Genomic DNA, 24,304 nt, shown 5'->3' on the forward strand with positions numbered 1-24,304 from the left:
GAGGGCGGTGGATTGTTTGCAGACGAGGCAGCCACCGCTGATCCTGCGTCTGCAGACCCTGAAGTGCTGCACCGCCCGCTTCATCTTTTGGCTGGATGGCAGCGAGCAGTGGGTGCTGTGGCGCTGGCTGATGGACACCTGGGATCGAGGCACTGCTGGATGCTCAGGCGCACTGACTCGGGGGGCTCTGGGACTGTGTCTCATTCTGGCTGCTGCCATCATCACCCATCCTGAGGCTGTTGATATTACAGCAGCTGTTGTCAAAGGCTGTCACCCTCGCAGAGACCAAAAAGCAACAAGAGAGAGCGAGAGCCGAGCTCAGCCAGCCAGGACATCCTAGAGCTGTTTTTACATAAGGTCATTATGAGCACAGGCGACTCAACGGCACATGACAATGACAACAAGGGGCCACTGAGTCAACCACAACTTACGATGATCTTAGGAACAGCCGATCTCAACCTTGCTCTAGCCTGTGACAGCCTCACTGTCTCCGATATATACCCCAGTCCTTCGTTATGGCCACTGGGTCAATCCGTTTTGCTGAGGGTCTTCCACTCATTCTCTGGCCTTTCCTAAGGTGATGTCTTCTTCCGGGAATTGACTTCTCTTGACAACATGCCCAAACTGTTTTACCGTCTTTGCTTCTAAGGAGCACCTTGCTTGCACTTCCTCCAAGAGAAGCTTGAGAGGAATTTTTTCTTCTTCAATCGTCATTATTCACCGTCCAACTTTGAGAAGCATAGGAGGCAATTGCAAAGACCATGACTTTGATCGGACACACCTTAGTCTTTAACCTGGCACCGTTGCTCTTTAGAACTTTGGGGAGCTCTTTGACAGCAGATTTTCCCAAATGCAGCACCTCTTTGGCTTTCCTGACTGCTGCTGATTATGGATCCAAGTAAAATGACATTGTTGACAGCTTCAGTCTCTTCTCATGTCTTGATGCTGCTTATTGGACCAGTGGTGAGGAGTATTGTTTTCTTGATGGTGAGATTTAATTTATACTGAAGGCTGTAGTCTTTGATCTTCTACAGAAAATGTTTCAAGTCCCCGTCACTTTCTATAAATGAGGTTATGCCATCTGCGTAACATAGGTTGTCGATGAGTCATCCTCTAATCCTGATGTCATGTTTTTTTTTATCATATAGGTTTGTGGTGGGGGTGTATCGACCCATTGTTGTAGGAGCTGACCTATTGTTGTAGGAGCTGACGCATTACTGACCCTCCAGCATGTTTTTAGAGGCAGTAAATTGTATAGAAGGAGACTTTCTCCCACAGAGCAGCTGTGGATTTGAACTGCATACCTTTTACATTGGCAGTGCAATTCCGTACCACAAAGCCAAATCATTATGGGAAGAGATTTCCCATTTCCTCCCTTGGCATAGCTAATGTATATGAAATGTTTACCTTTTGGTTAAGGAACTCTGGTGGCCTAGTGATAAAAACCTATGCTGCAATCCCAAAGGCTTGCAGTTCAAATCCACCCACTGCTTTACAGAAGAAGGATGGCCAGTCTCTGAAAACCCACCGGAGAGTCAGCTGTGTGTCTGTTCTGACTCAGTTACGATGAGAGTTGACCTTTTGGTTATTAGTGCAATGCCTAACACATTACATATTTACAAAAAGAAGGTAAGGTGGGTCCTTGTCCACAAGGAGTTCACAGATTAGCCAAAGGTTTCTTACAAACTCACTAGCAAGGAAATGGTATTTATTTGGGGGCATAGGCTGTGCTGACCGGGAGCTCTCTGGTGATCTAGTGGCCAAAAGCTGCACAGCAATCCTGAAGGCACGCAGTTCGAGGCCATCAGCTGCTCGATGAGAGAAGGGTGGGCAGCCTCCTCCTGTGCGATTAACTGCCTCTGAAAAGCGGCCAGAGGGTCAGCTATGGATTGATTCTGACTTGACACTGCACAACAACAGCAGTTGGCTGTGCTGATAGTAACTTTGATAACTGAGAGGCATTTGAATGAAATAATTAGGAAAGAATTCACCCAGGAAGATGAAGCGTAAGGCTTTGCTGACTGTATCACATTTGGTCATCAGAGAGGAGAGGGACAGCATCCATGCCTTGGCACAGTGGTGGGGACGAGCAGCTGTGGGCCAGGCCAGTGAGGGCCCTGGCAGCCTGGCCCAGAGGGTTTGGAGGTTACCCTCGCTCAAGTTCAGGGTCCTTCAGAGATCCAGAGTCTCCAGAGGAACCTCCAACTGCCCTGTGCCAGAGGAACCGTAGCAGGGAGGATTCTTCCATGAACAACCATCATTGTTACCCAGCCCTGGCGTGGCTGCCATCTTGCTGGCCTTTTCTGTTTCTGCGGGCCCATCATCACCACCTTGCCTCTGCCTGTCTCCATGATTATTTCCTTCTCTCCTATGCCCTCCTTCCCCTGAGCTGTGCTTGACACGCTTGGCTTGACGAAAACCCTGGGGTCAAAACCAACTGTATGAGGCCAACACCTGGTGATTTGCAAGGTGTGATTCAGAGCCGAGAAGCCAAGTTGAAGGTCAGGAAGCAAACGCCAAGAACATGAGATTTTAGTTGATGTCAGTAACTTATCAAGAGTGATCTAAGCCAGAATCAGGACGATTCTTCAGGGTGAAGACAGAGATGGGGAGCCAGGTGCGTGGATGAATCTGGGGGCGGCACAGCAAGTGCTGTGGACCGTGGCTTTTCCCTAGCACTGCCTTTTTAGCAAGCTGGAGACACGTGGCAGTTTTCTCCACCTTGGACATTAAAGGTGCCATTGAGAGTTGCCTGCTGAGGCCCCGTTCTTCATGCCAGCACACCCAGCCCTGCCAAGCCCAGCCCTGGCCACCCTCCTGCCCTGGCATGCTCTGTGCTGGCAGCTCTCGTGCCTCCATGACTGAGGATCATGGGTCTTTTCTGAGTCAGAATCTTGGATCACCAGCCACCAGGAAGTGACAGATGATAACTGAAGGTGGAAGAACTTGAATGACAATTGATGTTTGTATCTTACCTTCCACTGAATTGATACCCTTCAAGACTGTTAATGCATCCTGCTCTTAGCCTGGGCAGGAAGTCAACAAACTAGACCCCCAGACCAAGTCCAGTGTGGTGGTGTGCAGTGGGCAGGTGAAGAGTGGTTTTTAACAAATATGACTTTTTGGAACAATTTTGGGCTTCCATTTTTTTAAAAAAAATGAGCAGAAAGTACAGAGTACAGAGGGTTCCCTTATATACCACGCAATAGGTTCTCTTATTTTTTCTCTTGGTTTTTTTTTTTTTCAATGACATAGATTTTTTTTTAAATTTCCATTCATTTATTGTTGCATTTTTCTCCCTGCCAATCCATCCTCCCCCAGTACACTCTTCTCTTTGAAAAGTAAAAGAAAAATGCTTTCATTGTTTTAGACTCTTATTATTAGCATTTTGCATTCTGTAATTTGCTTGTTGCAATTGATGAAGGAAACTGGCTGCATTATTGTTATCTGAAACCCACAGCTTACAAGAAACTTGACTTTCTTGTGGGAGACATCTCATGTTTTGAAACTTGCACGAAGCCAGGTACTGCTATGACATATTACATGGGTTGGTACCATTGTCCTAAAAGTCTCCTGTGCTTCATGGGTTCATCTTTCCTCCCTCCCTCCCATGTGGACCCCTGGGTAAGGTGGCAGATTAGGCAGACACCACTGATCTCTCTCGTGTCTTGTTGGCCCTGCTTCCCCACAGTGTCAGATGGCTGGAGCCATATGCAGGCATAGACCTCGTTTTATTGTGAATCATCTTCAACTTGTATCAACGGAAGGTTTTAGCAACTCTGTGGTCACCATTTTTCCAACAGCATGTGCCCACTTCATGTGACTTGACACATTATGATACGTCTCAGAGTATCTCAAACATTTTTTAATGCTACTGCATACTTAATAGACTAGATTATAGTATACACATAACTTCTACATGTACTAGGAAATAAACAAATTTATGTTGTTGTTGTTGTTGTTAGGTACTGTCAAATCAAGTATGACTCATAGCAACCCTGTGAACAAAAGATCTGAACCCTGGTCTGTCCTGGGCCATCCTCACAATTCCTGACATGCAAGAGCCTATGACAACAGTCACCTTGTCAGTCCACCTGGTTGAGGGTCTTCCTTCCCTTCACTCACCCTCCACCCTTCCCAATATCATGCCCTTCTCCAAGGAATAGCACCTACTAGCAACATGCCCAAAGTATGTGTGACAAAGCCTTTCATTCTTGCCTCCAGAGAGCACTCCAGCCGCACCCTCTCCAAGACATATCTGTTTGTTATGTTAGCCGTCCATGGGATGCTCAGTGCTCTTCTCCAACACCACACATCAAAGGCAGCAGTTCTTTTTCTATCATCCTTCTTCATTGTCCTGCTCTCAGATGCATAGCAAATTATAGGAAAGACCGTAGCCTGAATCAGATGCACCTTAGTCCTCAAACTGACTTCATTACTCCTCAGTAATTTGGAGCTGTCCCTAACTGCAGATTTTCCCAGTGCAATGCATCTCCTTATTTCCTGACTGCTGGTGCCAACAACCATGGGGCACACTTTATGGTAGCATCTCCTCTATCGAGATGGTTTTGGAACCAAACCATGGTATCTCCAAGGTTATGCCTTATAGTACGTACTCTTTCCAGACTGACTTTTTTTACCTAGCATTTTCCATATAAGGTTCCTCCATGCCTTCTATGGCCTGATAGTGTCTTTCTTTTCATTGTTATGTAGTATATTATTGTATGGATGTACCACAGTTTATTTATCCATTTACCTACTGAAAGGTGTCTTGGTTGCTTCAAAGTTTTGACCATTGTGGGTAAAACTGCTATCAATATTCATGCACAAGTTCTGTGTGGGTATAAAATTTCAGCTCGTTTGGGTAAATACATAGAAACCCAATTGTTGGATCGAATGATCAGTGTCTGTTAGTATTGGAAAAAGCTGTCAAACTGCTCTCCAACGTGGCTATGCCATTTTGCATTCTCTCAGCAGAGAGTGGGAGTTCCTGGGGCTCCACATTCTTGGCAGCATCTGTGTTGTCAATATTTTGGACTTTAGTTTATTGTAACTGGTGTGTAGTAGTAGTATCTCTTTGTTGTTTTCATTTGCAATATTCCAACGACATGGGATGGTGAACATCTTTGCACATGCTTATGTGCCATCTGTGTGTCTTCTGTGGTGAGATAGCTGTTCAGATTTTCTGCCCAGTTTGTAATTGAGTAGTTTGCTTTCTTTTCATTGAATCTTAAGAGTTTGCGTTCTTATAGATGAAATCAAAGAGCTAGTCACATATGTTGGACACAAGTCTTTTATCAGCTATATATTTTGCAAATATTTTCTCCGAGTCTGTGATTTTTTTTCTCTTTTCTTTTCTTCTTATTATTTTTTGTGTCTCTTGAAGAGCAGGAATTTTTCATTTTCATGATTTTCTTTCCCTTTTCTGGGTTGTGCTTTTGTTGTGTGATCTGAAAAGTCATTGCCAGACCCAAGCTTACTTAGATTTATCCTGTGTTTTCTACTTGAAGTGTGCAGTTTTGTGTTTTACATGTTTTATTTTTAATGAAAATTTACAGAGACTTTGAATATCTATTCATTCATTGATGCACTTTTCTCCCTGTGCCTCCCACTCCCACTTTTCTCTTTGAAAGGTAAAGGAAAAATTCTTTCATTGTTTTATAATCCCTCACCCCCAGGTCCACTCCACAATGCAGCCTTCACTCTGGACTCCTGTCATGACAATAATACCTAATCACATATCCCTTTTAAACAGTTCTCTCCCTCATCTGTTTTACATTCTGATCCATAATTCTTTTTTAGTTAATTTCTGTCAGAACTGCAGGGTCTGTTTCTGTGTTGTTGTTGTTGTTGTTGTTGTTATGTGCTGTCGAGTCACTTGCGACTCATAGCGACCCTATGTACAACAGCCCTAAACTCTGCTCTGTCCTGTGCCTGTCGCACTGTCTCTGACACTGAAATAGCAGGCCTGTTTCTGTAGACTTGGTTTGTGGGGTTTTTTTGCCAGTGAATATCTTGTTGTCTAGAACCCTCAGTTGAAACAATTACCCTTCCTCCATGGAATTGCCTTTGCTCCTTTGTTAAAGTTGAGTGTCTTTGTACAGTTCTGTTCCTGAATTCTGTTCTGTCCCAGTGCCTTGTCTGTTCTTTTGTCCGTATCACACTGTCTTGACCACTGTCTTTTTCTCTCATTGTTGTTGAATCAGAATTAACTGGTCGCTAACCCTGCTGTCGGTTTCCAAGACTGCAAATGGCATAGGACGAGATTGCCCTTCGGGTTAGCAGTGTGGCTCCCGGATCACTGTAACTTCATAATAAGACTTAAAGTCACTTAGCGTGTCAGTACTCGAACGCTCTTCTTCATCCCCTGCAAGCTATTTGCAGTCCTTTGCCTTTCCACAGAAACTTTAGAGTCAATTTGTTGATATTGACAACAAACTGATTGCTTTGAATGTTGATTCATTGCATTTAGTTGTTGGATTGCACTGAATTGATAAATCAAAATCTTAATACTGTTTCAACTTTTTATCTGCAAATGTAGATATTCTTTGATTACTGTGATCAATGTTATAGTGTTTCTTCTAGTGATTCTGAGAAATGCTATAAAGATTTAGACTCAAGTTTTAAAACAAAAATATTTTATTAGGGTAAGATCTAATATAAATAGGATTGTGTTTTTAATTTCAAATTTTCATTGTTCATTGCTGTTTTGATTTGTATGTTAATTTTATGAAGCTCTTCTGTGATTACTTATTAGCTCTAGGAGTTCTAGGTTTTTCTAAGCAATCATATCATCTGTGAATGGTAATTTTCTTTCTTTTTTTTAAAATCTGCATACACAGTGATTACCACAAGGGGCATGACAAGGACTGTGAGGACACTGCAGGCTAAGGCAAACTTCAGATCTGTTGTCCATAGTGTTGCTATGAGTTGTGGTCAACTCAACGACCAACAGAACCTGTGCACCTTTTATTTCCTTTTCTTGTCTGATTGCATTATCTAGGATTTCCAGAGTGGTGCTGAGTAAGAGTCTGAGAGGGAATGCCTGGCTTTGTTCTTGTACTTAGGAGAAAAACCATCTTATTTCCCCATTACTGAAGATGGGATTAGCCGTAGGATTTTGGGGATTTTTAAAAAAAATTTTAGATTGTTATGTGTGTGTGTGTACCATCAAATTGGATCTGACTGGTACAGGAGGAGATTGCCCCTCATCCAGCAGAGCATCTGGTAGATTTGAACCGCATACCTCTGGGATTGCAGTGCAGCTTCTTGCCACTAGGCCACCAGAGCTCCCTAGCCATAGAATTTTTATAGACGTTATTTGTGGCGCGGAGGCTTAATGTTATCAGATCTCGTTTGCATTTGTTGACACATTTTGTGGTTGGATTTTGACAAATGCTTTTTCTATATGTATTGATGTGATCAGGTGATTTTTCTCTTCCTTTTCCTGTTGATGACAGTAATTCATTAATTTTCAAGTGCTGAGCCTACCTTCCATTCCTAGAGTAGATTCCACCTGGTTTTGGCATATAAGTCTTTTTACACATTGTTCAATTTACTTCGCTATTATTTTGTTGAAATTTTTGTATTTAAGTTCATGAGCAATATTGGTGTGTAATTTTCCATTCTTGTATTAATGTTCATTGGTTTTGGTATTAGGATAATACCAGGCTCATAAAAGAAGCTAAGAACTGTTTCCTCTGCTTCTATTACTTGGAAGCAATTGTAGAGACTGTGAATGGTTTTTACATGTTAAAATGTTTGGAAAGAATTCAAAAGAATAATAGTATTTCATGAGTCATGAAAACAATATGGAATTCAGATTTCAACTTCTCTAAATAAAGTTTTTAAACAGATCCACATTCATTTGCTTATGTATTGTGAAGCTGATTTTCCATTGCAACAACAGAAATTGACTAGTTGTAGCAATGGCAAGCATTTATTTTTTTTCCTCAGGCCCTTTACAGACACATTTGCCAAATTGTAGCCCAGATTTCTGTGTGACACAAGCGTTTGTAGATTTTAAATGTGGGACTTCTTCCTGGAAAGAGATTGTCACTGAAGGATGAGTAGGAGCCAAATAAGGAAGAAGGGCATGGCCTTCTGCACTGCGGTGGTTAAATGGTGATGTTCTGGTTAGATTTTTTAAAATATTCTTCTTTTCTAATGAACAATCAGTGTAATCTATTCCACTTCTCAAACTAACTGAGTGAAAGCATTCAATCAATGTCAATTGATTAAATTCTGACACTGACTGCACAGTGCACTCCTTTTTCCTCTGACCATAGCCATCATACTCAGGTTTCAGCTCAAAGTCTAAACTTGGTCTCCATGAGATTGAAGACTCCTGGCTGTTATCTGACAGTAGAGGACACCAAACTGTCAGATATTCCCCCGACTTCAGACCGCACTTGCAGACTTGGACATCTTCACAGCACCTTCGCCTCTCAGCAGCTGGCACAAAGCCAGAGATTTCCTACTACCTTCTTGGGATACCAGTCATAAGTTCAGGAGTCTCCAAGCCTACCTCTCTACTTCTGGTCTTCTCACTCCTACTATATTCCCTTGGTGCAATAATTTACTAGAACAACTCAAATCCAAGAAAGCAGTTACTGAGGATTATAGTTTATTATAGCAAAAAGAATACAAATGAAGAGGCAGTTAGTGTGAGGTCTGGGAGTGTTCATAACGTGGAGCTTCCATGTGCCACCCTGGCATGCTCCAGCCCTCCCATGTGCACTGATGTCTCTCACCAGCCAGGCAGCCTGTGGCGCTTCCTTGTTCAAAGCCTTTGGTGGGCCTTCATTGCAGACGAGAGTGATTGAACTTCACCTTCAGTCTCTCTCCCCTGAGTTCGGGCTGGTCTGATGGATATTTCTAGCTCCAGTCAGGCCAGTTCCCACTAAGCAGCACATTAGCCATAACCCCCTGGTGCTGTCTGGAGCTTTCATCAAAGACACTTCAATCTCTGGGTCTGGAAAGGGAATTCAATCTCTGGGCCTGGGAAGGGAATTCCAAGGTCTTGGGAATCCTCCATCAGGAACCAAGGACAGAGACCAAACTTTTTGAGTAAAGAGAAATTATTTACTCCACATCCCTTTAATGTGAAGTTATAAGTATATATGACATTGAAAATTTATTTTTCATTTCAGCTACCTATATCTTAAGCTTCTCTTTAAAATAAGGCTTCTAAACTTCTTTAGTTAACCCGAATTGGAAAAAATCAGTGCTAAATCCAAAGAAATCCTGCATTTTAGGGCTTTTCCTTTTTGACCTGTCATTGCGTAAGAAGAAGTTTGTTGAAAACCAAATAAATATTTTGGTTTAAGTCAAGTAAATGTTGTAGACTGATTTTGAGTAAACCTGAGCATTTGATCTTGGCAATATTTTCCCCGTTGGGTGGGATTTTATGATCATTTTGAATAAGGCTATGGTAACTCTTAGAGATATGGGACCTAGAACAACTAACTAGAAGAATTGGACCAGTTATACTAGGGTAAAAAGTACACCTTAAACTTCAGGTTCAATACAACAGAAGTTTCTGTCTCACCCCAATGTTGGATAGATCACTAAGACATTCCTTCATCCACTGTTTCAAATTGTAACACCTTGTGACACTCAACACACTAAAAACACAGCTTCCTTGGCTGTGGTAGCATGGAGAAGAAAGAATTAAGGGCTCGCACTCATCCTTAAATGCTTTCGATTAGAAGTGACCCAGGTCACTTCCATTGCCCATTGGTCACTGTCAGTCATGTGACCCTACTGTAGCCCAGAGGCTGAAAGAATGAAATAACAGATGGGTAATGTGGGGAGTGGTGTGGGGATGGGGAGGACTCCACGTCTCCGTAACTAGGGGCAGTAGGATGAAGTTCACATTTCTTCTGTGCCTTTGTTTGCTGATCATTAAAGGATAATTAATCCAACCCTACATTTTCTCACAGTGTTTGTGAAGGATTCAAGTAAGATAGAAAAGCTTGAAATGGTATGAGTTGTAAAGTAGGTAAGGTGTAATTGTTGCCAAAGGTGAATTTCTTTATTGGGTAAATGGTGATAATAGAGTGGAGCCAGTACAGTGTGTCTGCGCATGCCCAGCGTGTCCCTGGGAACGTGATATCATGGCTTTGCCTGCTGGCCCAGCACGATTAATAGACAGTGCTCCCTTTCATGCCCAGCAACACCCCAGTTCTTCTCTCTCGTTGCCATCGAGTTGAAGCTGACTCATAGCTGACTGTCCAGTGGGTTTTCAGAGACTGTAAATTGCATGGGAGGAGGTTGTCTGTCTTTGCCCCACAGAACTCCTGGTGTGTTTGAACCACTGTGGCTGGGTTGACAGCACAGCTTCTTACCCACTAGGCCAACAGAGCTCCTCATCCTGGTTTAGAGGCGAACTTAAATGATCATCCCAGCTCAACTCCACTAATCACCCTTTAAGGTTAATGTTAGCAGTTGCCATTGAATTAACCTTAACTCAGTGCTACCTCTTGTGTCTCAGAGTAAAGTTCACAAGTTTTCAGTGGCTAATTTTTCAGATGTCCATCATCAGGACTTTCTTCCTGTGGATGAATTGAAATCCAACTCTTCAGTTAGCGGCCACATGTGATAAATATATGCACTACGCAGGGAGGGACTCTAGGGCTATTTTAAAAAAAGAAATTATTATATTGTGTGTGTGTGTACTGTCAAATCGGATCTGACTGGTACAGGAGAAGATTGCCCCTCCTTCTCCAGCAGAGCACCTAGTGGATTTGAACTGCGTACCTCTGGGATTGTAGTGCAGCTTCTTGCCACTAGGCCACCAGGGCTATTTTTATTGTTAGGTTCTGTAGTGTTGAGTACAACCGATAGCGACCCTAAGAACAATAGATCTGAACCTTGCCCTATCCTGTGCCATCCTCACTCTACCTGACACACTAGACCCATTGCAGCAGTCACAGTATCAGTCACCTGGTCGAGGGTCTCTTTCTCCAAGCCTACCTTTCTAAGCATCACCCCTCTCTAAGGAACATGCTCTTTTAGCAATATGCCCAAAGTATGTGAGGCAAAGCCTCATCATCCTTGCCTCCAATGAGCACGCTGGCTGCACCCTCTCCAAGACATATCTGTTTGTTCTTTCGGCCGTCCATGGGATGTTCCGTGCTCTTCTCCCACACCACAATTCAGAGGCACCAATTCTTCTTCTGTTACCCTTATTCATTGTCCAGCTCTCAGATGCATAGCAAGTGATCAGAAAGACCATGGCCTGAATCAGACCCACCTTAGTCCTCAAACGGACATCATTATTACTCAAGAATTTGGAGGGATCTCTAACTGCAGATTTTCCAAGTGCAATGTGTCTCCTTTCCTGACTGCTGGTACCAAGGGGGTTAATTGTGGATCCAAGTAAGATGAAGTTGTTAACAGTTTTGCTCTCTTCTCCATCTATCATAATGTTGCCTATTGGTCCAGTGGTGTAAAAAAAATCTTTCTTTTCTTGACATTGAGACTCAATCCATATTAAAGGTTGTATTCTTTGGTCTGCTGCAACATGTGCTTCAAGTCCAAGAAGGACTACTGTTTGTTGAACTTTTCCTAAGACCAGATATTGTTCTAACCTTTTTGTCTGCATTGCTTCATTTGGTCACTCAGATAAGCATTTGTGCAGTGGACACAAGTCACATCCTCACTTTAAGATGATGTAGCAGAGACAGAAAAGCTTGAACTGCTTTGTGGCAGTGCTTGGATTCAAGCTCAAGGCTGCTCAGCATCTCCTCTCTATTCTGCAGCTTTTTTGGAGCTCATTCCTTTATTGTTCATCAATGTCATGCCCTTGACCTTGGGCGCATCCCGCTTGCTGGATATTGGTGTGAGTGTTTGCTTTTGGCCGATAGGCAGGCGGCTACAGTTCTGAGCGATGAATGCATCATTTATTATATAGCGGAGACCAGCGTGGAGTTCCTGTGTGACCCACGGAGCCAGCACAGACTGCAGGGATGTGACCTCTACTCCCGTGATTCCCACTCCTCTGTCATTCACAGGTGTAACTCGCTGTCAGCCTAGATGCTGCATCTGAACAAGCAGAGAACCTGCCCTGAAATCTCTCTCTTGTTGCTTTCAAGTCAACCAACTCATGACTGTGTCTCCAAGGCTGCCCAGGAGAAGAGGGCCCTCTTTCTCCTCAGATCAGCCTGGCGGATCCGAACCGTCACAGAGGCAAGGCCTTTGGCTTGATTACAAAGCAACCGCCCTCCAGACTGTGCCACCAGAGCAACTCGTTTGAAATCTAGGCAGGATTAAAATGCTAGCCTGTGAAGACGTGCCGTCATGTTAACTTCAAGCAGGCACCTTGCCAGCGCACACAACTAAGAATCTGAGCCCTGCTTTTAAGGAGTTTTTAGAAATTTGTTTATTTTAAAAAAAAAAAGTTAAAGGTGGCAGCTTTGTGTCATGACGCTGCACTGTAATCATGAAGGTGTGTGGTTCGAGGTCACCAGCTGCTCCACAGAAGAAAGATGGACAATCTCTTCCTACGTGTTTAACTGCCTCTGAGACCCGCCCAAGGGTCAGCTGTGAGTCGGTTCTGACTCTACAGTGCACGATGACAGCAACAACCATAATTGAAAACGAAATGACTTGCAGAATAATTAATTGTTGTTGTCATATGCTGTTGAGTTGGAACTCACAGCTGACCCTTCAGCTGTTTTTCAGAAGCTGTAAATCTCATGGGAGGAATTTGCCCATCTTTCTCCCTCAGAGCAGCTGGTAGATTCGAACTGAGTGTTTTGTGCTGGCGGCATTTTTCCTTACCACTAAGCCACCAGAGCTCCCTGCAGAATAACAGCAAGTGAAATGTCATCTACTCATGAGAAAGTGAGGTAATTTCCCTGGTCTCTGAGAACCTTCCAAATCAGAGTTCAAAACCAAAGCCACTGGCAGAGGGGACAGCTGCTCTAGAATGACCCATGAGGGACACAGTCGGAGATTTCACTGCTAGCCCTTGCACCCCTCAAAAAGGAGACCTCTGGCTCCTAAATCTGCAAAGACAATGAAGAGAATTTAATTATGAAAAAAAATGAGGTGGAAATTTCTAATCTTGCCTCGTCAACAATATAGGAATAACTTTAAAATATTCTGCTTTAAGCATGCATTTAATTTGTGCTCTGGGAACCAAAATAATGTTGCTAAGATAAAACATTCTAATAATGATTTATGTAAATTTATTTGTACAAAGTAATGGGGTAGCTGCCTATAGCAAATTGCTTAGAATATGAAATGATGTTTATGAGGTCTCCTTATTTATTCATCCCCTGTGTGAATGAATACAATGGAGAAAATGAAGAAACTTGTCAAGAAAATAAGGTTTAACATGGCATCCAAATGCCTCGCTGCAACTGGACAAGTTATAAAACCCCAGATACCCAACCCCACTGCCATCAAGTCAATTCTGACTCACAGCCACTGACCCTCTATAAGGTGTCTGAGACTGTTAATCTTTACTGCACCAAACGGCCTATCTTTTTCCCCAAAAGGATGAGCTGGTGGATTCAAACCATTGACCTTTCTGTTAGCAGCCCGATACCTAGTCCACTTCACTACCAGGCACCTTGGATTTAAGATGTGCAAAGGAAAAGTGCACACATTCCCAGGCTCAGGCCAGTGTGTTTGCCTGTGATGTTGCTGCTCTTCTTGGATTCTAATTTTATTTATATATATTTTTAAAGATACATCCAGTGTGTGTTGGATTCTTAGAAGGCTAAGCCAGTTGCTATTGAATAAGTTCTGATACATGGAGATCACATAAGGTGTCAGAGGGGACCTGGGCTCCATGGAGGTTTCAATGGCTGATCTTCTTGGATGGGTATCACCAGGCTGTTCTTCTGAAGAGTTTCTGGGTGGAACTGAACCTGCAGCTCTCAGTTAGCAGTCCAGTGAGTTAACCACAGAACACTTCTCGGAGACTCTCTAGAAAACTGGAACTCTATGGTTCAATGGCCTTACAGGATCCCTGGGGAGCTCTGGTGGTGAAACGAATAGCGAGATGTGCTGCTGACCCACTGGTCTCTCTTCTCTAGTGGTTCGAATGTAATAGTGACTCCACAGGAAATAGATGTGCAATCTTCTCCCATGCAACTTCTGACCTCTGAAAACCCATTGGAGGGTCAGCTATGAGACAGTTCTGACTGGGTGGCAATGAAAGAGAAAGACTTCAAAGTTATCAGACAGCATCACTCTTTTTCTTTTCTTTCTTGTTTTTTTGGCGGTTTTTGTGGTTTGCTTAGCACAAATAAAAATGTGCAAACAAGCTTCTATTCCTTTTCTTCACTGCGCAGTCTGGCACTGGGATTGGCGACTCTAATGTCCAGCCAGGCTGCTCTTTGCACAATGGTTTTGCGGTTCTTGGAGGAAACATTGTGCGCAATCTCAGCACAGAAAGATTTGTTGCACATCAGCAGCTCCTCCAGCTCCTTGACGTTGTAGACTAGGAACGTGCGGAAGCCACTGGGCAGCACGTGCTTTGTCTTCTTGTTGCTCGTGTGACCAATGTCGGGCATCAAGATCGGGCCCTTAAATCTTCTCCGAACTATTGTCGATGCCTCTGGGCTTGAGCCAATTACACTTAGTTTTGACCTAACGGTCTGACTGGTGGCGGATGAATTTCTTTTTTTTTCTATATTTTATTAATTTTCATAAACATTTACAGAGATTTTGGGTTTCCATTCATTCATTGTTGCACTATTCTCTCTACCCTCCTCCCAGTTTGTTCTTGTCCAAATGCCACAGTGCTTGTCAAAGCCAGTTCTGATTAATCTTCTTTGTCAGTGTGTCCTTTGCCATTCCCTATCACTCCTCCCTGAGAGAGACTTCACCCTGAGTCATAAGGAAAAGGGGATGGCGTATTCTCCTAGCTACTTCCTGCTGAAAAGGGACGCTGTGGGTTTCAGGATGAAGATCTTCTCTCACTACTCTAAAGAGCCCCTTTGGCAGTAGGAAACACATAGACTATTATGGAGATTGATTTTGGAATTTAGATGCACTCTTATTGATTGTGCTTGGCCGTACATGTTCATATCCTTGAAGATGTATCATGGGGGTGTTGCAACCTAGAAGACACAAATTTGACTAACAAGTTATAAGTACATGAGTCCAGAAATTATGGAAAAGTAAAAGAAAAGATTCTTTCATTGTTTTACAAACCCTCCCCCAGGTCCCCTCCACCATGTAGCCCTCGCTCTAGTCTCCTGTGATGACAGAAATACCTAGTTATATATCTCTTTTAAACAGTTTTCTCCCTCCTCTGTTTCAGTGCAGTATACATTATTGAACCCATCTTACTCAGTCTCTCCCCAACCCCAAGGACAGTCCCATTCTACAACAGTGGCATCATGTAATATTTGTCCTTTTGTGACTGGGATATTTCACTCAGCATAATGTTCTCCAGAGTCAACCATTTTGAATATATTGCATGAGTTCCTTGTTTTTTAATGCAGCATAGTATTCCATTGTGCGAATATACCACAGCTTCTCTAGCCATTCGTTTGTTGATGGGCACTTAGGTTGTTTCCAACTCCTTGCTATTGTGAACAAAGCTGCAATAAACATGGGTGTGCAGGATGAATTTCTTGGTCCTCTTTTTGATGATCTTTGGCTTCGCCAGGGGTCTGAGGACAGCCATTATGCCAGTGGGAGATGATGGCCACCTCCGTAGAAAGCGCGGAAGGAGAGAGAACAGACAGCATCCCTCTTTCAGAACAGCCAACAAAGGGTGGGTGCATGCTCTTGGTGCCTGAGAGACCGGACAAGTCCAGTAAGGGTCAGAGAGATCGTATGTTAGTGAAAATCAGGAGTGGCATACGCTTCCTAAACAACATGCCTCCAGAAACTTTATGAACTTTGATAAATGTCCATAGTTGTAGAGGGGCTTCATAGGGTCACTATGAGTCGTGCTTAACTTGAAGGCAATCAACAAGAACAACAATTTTGGTGTATAGTGACTGAAATACCTAGTTACTTTAAAGTTTGGCTTGAGTCATAAATTAGCATTAAAGTTAAAGAACAAACAAACCCCAAACCACAATATGATAAACTCTCCCAGCAGCTGACCCATCAGCCGACCTCAGGCTGCTCAGGCAGAGTCTTTGACGATGACGCTGGACGTTGCCCAAACCAAAGCCAATCCAGTCCCATTACCATTGAGTAGGACAGAGTAGAACTGCCATGCACGTTTCTAAGGCTGTCCATCTTTAAGGAAGCAGGTAAACAACAAAACACCTGGGGAGACCACGTCAGAATCAACTTGGTGGCAAGTGGTCCATTATTTGGGAAAGCTGTATTGGTAACCGAATACTGGACTAAGGTCAGAATACCCTGAAACTGAGCAATCTTGCCTGGCTGGGTAAGCTGAGCAGGATCTGGATCGAAGGTTGTAATCTTCAATATGGGTTATATCCCAGCATCAAGAGAACAAGAATTCTTACCACTGGACCAATAGACCACATCATGAGGGATGGAGAAAAGATTGAAGTTGTCAGTGATGTAATTTTATGTGGATCCACAATCAACACCCATGGTAGCAGCAGTCAAGAAATCAAAAGATATACTGCATGGGGGAAATCTGCTCTCAAGAACCTCCCAGAAGTGTTCAAGAGCAATGACATCAGTGTAAAGATGGAGGTGCACCTGATTCAACCATAGTATTTTAAACTACTTCCTAGAAAAGTTGGCAAATGATGAAGAAATCAATGAAGAAGAATCAATGCCTTTGAAGTATGGTGTTGGGGAAGTGAATTGAATATTCTACAGACTGCCAAAAAGAACAAACATTCTGTGTAGGAGGAAGTGCAAACACAGTGCAACCTCCAGGTATGTGTCCACGATCCAGCATGCATATTGGAAATTTGGCTTCGATACATTGGTCATGTTGTCAGGAGGGGCCCGCCCTTTGAAAGGGGAAGACTATCAACACGATGAATTGACGCACTGACTGTCACAATAGGGTTGAGCTTGGTCAGGATGACACAGCACCGAGCGAGCTTCCAGTCTGTTGTTTATAATGTTGCTATGAATCATAGTCGACTCCACGACACCTAACTATAACAATTTTGGTAACACTTTAGTTATAAAAAAATATTTCTCAGGGCGCTCTGGTGGCCTAGTGGCAAGAAGCTGCACTGCAATCCTAGAGGTGCACGGTTCGAATCCATCACATGCTCTGCTGGAGAAGGAGGGGCAATCTCCTCCTGTACCTGTCAGATCTGATTTGATGGCACACACACACACACACACACACACAAATAATAAAATTTTTAAAAATTTCTCTTTCTACTCATTTTGCCAAGTATTTTTAGTATCTTGCATCATTAGTTTTTGTGAGGAAGATAAATTTTTGTTCGTCACAGATTGGGGAACTGAGGACACGTGGCTTTAAACAACAAGACCATGAGTTAAGAGTGCCGCCACGGAGTTGAGGGGCCACATCCCCCCTCCACTTGTCCCCTTGCCATTGCAGCCTCAGACAGATGAGAAGGATTTGTGAGTTCCGGAGAGCTTGCTGGGTTTAAACTCATTTCTGCTTGGACTTACCCTGAGTTGGAGCTGCTCTCAGGATCCTGAGAGAAATGGGTTTGTCTAATTGAATCGAATGACTTTGCAACAGAATTGTCAGCTGTGCTGGGGCCAAGGCCTGAGGGCCAGCGTTAGAACTCCTGAGAGGGACGCAGAATGGCTGAATGGGACTGAAAAATGGAATGAAGGCCACACTGGCTGTGAGGGAAGGAAGAGAGGCCCCCGTTTTTAACCAGCTTCTTTAAAGTACATACAGCATAGAAGGTCAAGTCTGTGGCAGGTCAGTTTTCAAGACATTGACCCCAGATGCCCCTAACTGGGCAGTCGGGCTTCAAGGCTACAACATCAGCTCCAGACTGACCTCTTAGTGCTTCTTCCTAGGACAGTACTATTGGGTGTCATTTTTGAGCTGTGGAAGCTTAGAAAATCGCATACTCTGTTTCAGCCTCCATTTCCCCATCTGAACAGTGGATCCGATGAAATAGACCTTCTAGGGATGGTGTGAAAATTATGTAGATAATTCTCATGCAGGACGTAAGGATCCCTGGTGATGAATTGCTTTATGGGCTGGGCTGCTAATGAGAAGATTGTCAGTTTGAATCCGCCAGCTTCTCAGTGGGAGAAAAAGGAGGCCGTTTCCTCCTGTGAGAATTTAGAGCTTTGAAATCCCGAGGGAGGGTCACAAACTAGAACTCTTTTGACCACAGAGGGTTTGTGTTTATGCTTTTTTTAAATAAAGTACTTGGCACCGTGCCAGATGGATTATACACACTCATTGTATGATCAACAACAACAACAACAACAAAAAAAACTCAACTTGTTCCATTGAGTCAGAGCTGACTCACAACTGACCTTAGAGTGAGTTTTCAGAGGCTGTAAATTGCTGGAGAAGAGATTGCCCATCTTTCTCCTGAAGAGCAGCTAGTAGCTTAGAACCATGTGACTTTGGGTTGCAAGTGAAACTCCTTAACCGTTAGGCCACCAGCTCTTCAAATTACTGTTGCAGGGAGCTCTGGTAGCCTAGTGTCAGGAAACTGCACTGCAATCCTGAAGGCATGTGGTTTGAATTTACCAGATGCTCCGCTGAAGAAGGGGGGTAATCTCGTCCTGTACCAGTCAGATCTGATTCGACAGCACACAACAACAACAAAAATTAGTTAAAAAAGATTAGTGTCATGATTATTATAATTTAAGAATGTATGTGCAGAGACATACCTCAGAGCTAGTGCAGGCTCAGTTCTAGACCTGCTCAATAAAGCCACTTGTCACAAAAATGAATCAACGTGACTTTGTTTGCTTGCTTCCCCGTGTCAGTAAAGGCCATGGTTACATTACCCTGAAGTCTGCTGAGTGCACACTAGTGTTGTGAAAATGTTTGAAAAAAAAAAAAAAAAAAGAAAGAAAATGTTTGACGTTAACTAAATGCGACACAGAGACTTGAAGGGAGCACACACGGGTGAAGAATGGCCCTGAAAAGACTTGCTCAGTGCACAGCTATCACAGCCCTTTGGTTTGTAGAAACACACACACACACACACACACACACACACACACTCCCCCCTCAAAATTTCAGTATCTACAAAGTGCAATGAAAAAAACTCATAACTTGGCGAGCTCTGGTGGCCTAATGGAGAGAAGCTGCACTGTAATCCCAGAGGTGCGCAGTTCGAATCCACCAGATGCTCAGCTGAGAAGGAGGAACAATCTCCTCCTGCACTAGTCAGATCAGATTTGACGGTGCACACACACACACACACCCCAAAAAAATCAACTCATAACTTATTACTATTGAGTTGAAACTTGTTCACAGCTGATCCTCCGTTGGATTTCCTAGACTGTGAAATGCCTAGGAAGAGATTGCCCAGCTGCTGATGGATTTGAACTGTCAGAGAAAGGTGTGGCCTTTGTGTTAGCTGCACGAGTCCCTGTGGACAGCATGGTAAAACGTGGTCAGTCGGTACCTGTGTGAGGGACCTCTCCTGGGGTCCTGGGCTCCAGTGAGGAAGGCAGGTGTTCCTGGAGGACAGCACTTCACGTCTGTTTCCACATGTAGTTGCTGGAATGATCATGCTTGTCCCGTGTGACCTCCCCAGAAGAGGAAATGTGATGTTTTTGACTGGTTTCCTTCATACGTTGCCCGTGTACCTTTCCTGTTACTGATTACTCTGTGTATCCTTCTGCTGAAATAGCTGTAATTGAGAAGAAACAACTAAAGTGAAAATAGTGTGTTCCTGGCTGATGATTAGACGCTCTGGTGGTGTAATGTGTTATATGTTATGCCGCTAGTGGAAAGGTCAACAGTTCTAATCCACTAGCTGCTCTGCAAAAGAAAGACAGACAGTTCTCCCATAAAGACTCACGGCCTTGGAAACCTGACAGAGTGGACGCAAACTGCCTGTGCCACACGTTACGTTCTGGTTCACTAGGCACTCTTAGGCAACCTATATCATAAGATTTCTCTGAAGGAAAGCAAAAAGGTGAAATGAAGAAATAAACCTGGATTCTCAGTTCCCATCCAACCTCTCATATGGGCTTGCCCCTCCACCCCTCATCTGCACCTTGGAATTCAAGGTTATGAACACATGGTCACAAATGTGTCTTCCTGTGAAGTCTAGCTAACATCACCGACCCCTTGCCGAGGCTGAAGTGAGTGGTTACATTTAATATCCATGAAAAGTACCACCCCTTGACGGCTGACTGTGTTTCCCTTCGCCCCTTAATGCATCTATATTAGCATCCATGCTGGCTTTACTCTTACCTTGGGGCCTCATATGGATGCCCAAAGTGGACTTTGGGCACTGCCTGGGGACTCAGTATACCTTCATCAGTGGTGGGACCAGGTCAGAGGAGATAATCAGACCCCCAGGGAGGACTTGGAACTCAGAGCAGGGGCATCTGAGGAGGAAGAGCTGCTTTGAAGTTGCTGTCCTTTGAAAGAGAACTCAGACACATTGCCCTTGAGTTGAGAATGGCATCCAAATTAGCCTAGGTGATGTGAGAGCTCAGATGAAAGGCTGAGAGAGAACTGTGGCAAAGGGCATGATATCACCTCAAAGTCTACTCAGTGGCCTTGAACCTTTTCAAGACAGAATGGTTTTATGCATGTTAGATTTGCTTGATGAGTCAGTCTAGTGTTCGGAACTGGGATACCTACTGCATTGTTGAATCTGCTGAACTTGTTAGGGAAGAGGTATTTTTGGTAAATAATGTGTAGGAAGCACATGTCCCTGTGGTCTCTGGAGACGTAAGATAGATAGGATGAAGTATGGGAAGAAATAATTTATTCTTTGCAAATTTGTTTTCTTTTGGAAACACCCAGTCACATAGATAGGTCTCTTGCACTGGCTACATATAATCGATGTTAGAAACTGTTGATTCTTAGTTCTACATTCTCTGTATTGTCTTCTAGATCCTTCCACAGGTAAATACTTTTTAGCATATTCATGCTTTATGTCCATTTGTGCTCTGCTGACTGCTGGCTAGTTCTTTCAGATAAAGGAAGGTCTTGCTATGCTGTTGAAGTCCCAGCCCACAGTAAGTGGCCCAGTGACAGGCCCAGGAAAATGGAAAGGAACGAGTGATCTGTTTCTTGTCACCCAGTGTAAGAAATAAAGATACAACATAGAGAGAGCTTAAGCAAACACTCAGGGCATGGAGATCAGAATTATGAGGACTTTTGTTTCTTTTATTGGTGTTGCGGTGTGATCTATATTGAAAGATGTCATCTTTGATCTTCTTCATAACTGGACTTAATACACAACATCATGATGGATGGAGAAAAGAGTGAAGTTGTCAACGCTTTCATTTGATTGAAAATGTCAACAATTTCATTTCACCTGGATCCACAATCAACATCTGTGGTAGCAGCAATCAAGAAATCCAAAGACATGTTGCACTCAGCAAATTTCCTATCAAGGATTTCTCTAAAGTGCTGGAGAACAAAGTTATCAGTGTAAAGTCCAAGATGTGCCTAATTCATTCCATGGTACTCTCAGTTGCTTCGTATGTATGTGTAAGTTGGACAATGAATAAGAAAAACTGAAGAATAATTTGAATTGTCGTGTTGGTGAATAGTATTACATATACATGGACTTCCAAAAGAATAAACAAATCCATTTTGGAGGCAGGACAAATAGGGAGTTTATTGGAGGCAAAGATGATGAAACTTCATCTCACCTACAATGGGGATGTAGTCAGAAGGTGGCAGCCCTTGGAACAGGGCATCATGCGGGGAAGAGTAGAGAGAGGGTCAGCAAAAAAGAAGAAAACCCTCAAGGAAATGGATTGACACAGAAATTGCAACAGTGGAGTTCAGCATGGCAGAGATCTGAGGATGGTACGGGACAGAGCAAGGCTTGGAACTGGTTTTGTTCATAGAGTCACCAGAAATCTTAGTTAGGACTCAGCAGGACCTGCCAGAATCATGACTGTTGTCTGTGCGTTCCGTGTGACCATCACAAAGGATTAGTCAACCTAGTAGTGGAGTCATGAGAGCTGAAGGAGGGGTGGACGGGGTTAGAATTCATCAAGGGAAGTGTTGGAGCATGGAGGGCAGGTCTGATCTCAGAGAAATCAGTTTTGTGCTGTCGATGTTGTTGAAGGGGACCCTTCCCCTTGTAGAGGTAATAGAGGTTAGAGGTCTACACACCTGCCACTCTGTTGTTACAATTTTGCATCTCCAAAAGAACACACAAATCTGTCTTGGAAGACATGAGCCAGAGTGTTCCTCAGAAGCAAGGACAGGGAGACTATCTCACGCAGTTTGGGTGTGTTGTCGGGAGGGGCTGGTCCTTGGAGAAAGACATCATGTGTGGTAGATGGTCAGCAAAAGAGAGGAAGACTCTTAGTGAGGTGGATGGACACGGTGACTGTAACTCTGGGCTGATGCACAGCAGGGAGCACACATGAGGATCGGGCGGGGCTTTGATCTGTTGTGTGTGGGTCACCGAGATTTGGAATCGGCTCAATGGTTCCAGTGGCTGAGTGGCAAGAAGCAGCTGCTCCAAGGGAGAAGGATGGATAGTCACCTCTTGTGTGATTAGTTACCTTTGAAAACCCACAGGAGGCTCAGCTATGGGTCAGTTTTGACTCTCCAGTACTCAACAACAACAACAACGACACTTGACAGCACTGCAACACAAACACCAAACTATAGAACACTTTTTTCTTTTTTTTGGTTGGTGGTGTTGTGTACTGTCGAGTTGGATTTGACTGACACAGGAGGAGATTTTTGTCCCTCCTTCTCCAACAGAGCATCTAGTGGATTCGAACCGCACACCTTCAGGGTTGCAGCACAGCTTCTTGCCACTAGGCCACCCGGGCTCCCTTAGAACATTTCTTTAGATAAACTGTTTTAAGTTTCTTGCAAAATGCCAGCACGTACGATTAGTGAAATGCCAGTATCCCAAGACAAAAGAGAGGAAAAAAAAAATACACCAGACATGCCCCCATCTTCAGGAATGAAATGGTTAACTGACATTCAAGCCCAACAGAAGATGTACTTATTGGTGATAGACACGTGTGACGAGTACTTTAACCCTATTCTTCAGCTTTCATTTGATTTGTTTTTCTGCTGGAACTGGAACTAAGGAGACTTAACTGCCTTTGATTTTTCCCGCACTCCCTTTAAATCCTGAATACGAGAAGATACCATTACCTCACAGTGATACATATTTTTTTGAGGTATCACCAAATGTTTGTTCCTAGTCTGTAGGTTTTCTTTTCACTCTATTGGAAAATGTTTTTAATGCACACATGGATTTAATCTTTAGAAGGTCCCATGCTGATCTCAGAGAAATCAGTTTTGTGCTGTCGATGTTGTTGAAGGGGACCCTTCCCCTTGTAGAGGTAATAGAGGTTAGAGGTCTACACACCTGCCACTCTGTTGTTACAATTTTGCATCTCCAAAAGAACAAACAAATCTGTCTTGGAAGACATGAGCCAGAGTGTTCCTTAGAAGCAAGGACAGGGAGAATATCTCACGCAGTTTGGGCCATGCATCCTCTTTAGATTGTGCACTTCTGGTTGAATTTGGCAGTCTCTTTAAACCCTGGACAAGCACTACTTGGAATATATCCTTAGAAAATGAGAACTGAGGCACAAACTGAAATTTGTACACCAACGTTCATAGCATAATCACTATCGCAAGAAAATGAAAACAGCCCAAGTGTCCAACCACAAATGAATGGATTGAGAAATTATGGTACATTCACACAAGGGGATACTATGCAGCAAGAAATTGGTTCTATTACCAGACCCACACAGCTGAGTTGATTCTGACTCACAGCAGCTCTGCAGGATGGAGTAGGGCAGCTCGTGGGTCTTCCCAGGGTGTAAATCCTTGTGTGCAGACTGCCGCATCTTTCATCCAAGTAGTGGGTTGTGGATTTGAACTACTGGCTTAGGTTGACTGGGAATGTTTAACCACTGTGTTCCCTGGACTCTGATAGCAGGAGTCCCTAGATATGCCACAGTTAGATCTTAAGATACTCACCCTATCATTATTTTGGTCTGGTAAAAGGACACTCTCTTTCATTTGGTAACCTGGCAGAAAACTAGGCAATGCTGAGTTCTATTTGTATGGCTTCTAGAATGATCTATTAGGGACCCTCCCTCTAAGGTGATTAGGAAGTAACTTGTTGGCTGATGTTTTGCAGTGGTGCCTCTCTGTGTGGTAGGCATTTAGATGCTTGAGAAATACTAATAAATAGCAATGGCGGCTCCTTCTTCTTCTCCTTCTCCTCCTCCTCCTCCTCCTCCTCCT

The sequence above is a fragment of the Elephantulus edwardii genome, unplaced genomic scaffold (assembly GCF_000299155.1).
Source record: "Elephantulus edwardii isolate Elephantulus edwardi_28Jun2011 unplaced genomic scaffold, EleEdw1.0 scaffold00002, whole genome shotgun sequence".
NCBI lineage: Eukaryota > Metazoa > Chordata > Mammalia > Macroscelidea > Macroscelididae > Elephantulus > Elephantulus edwardii.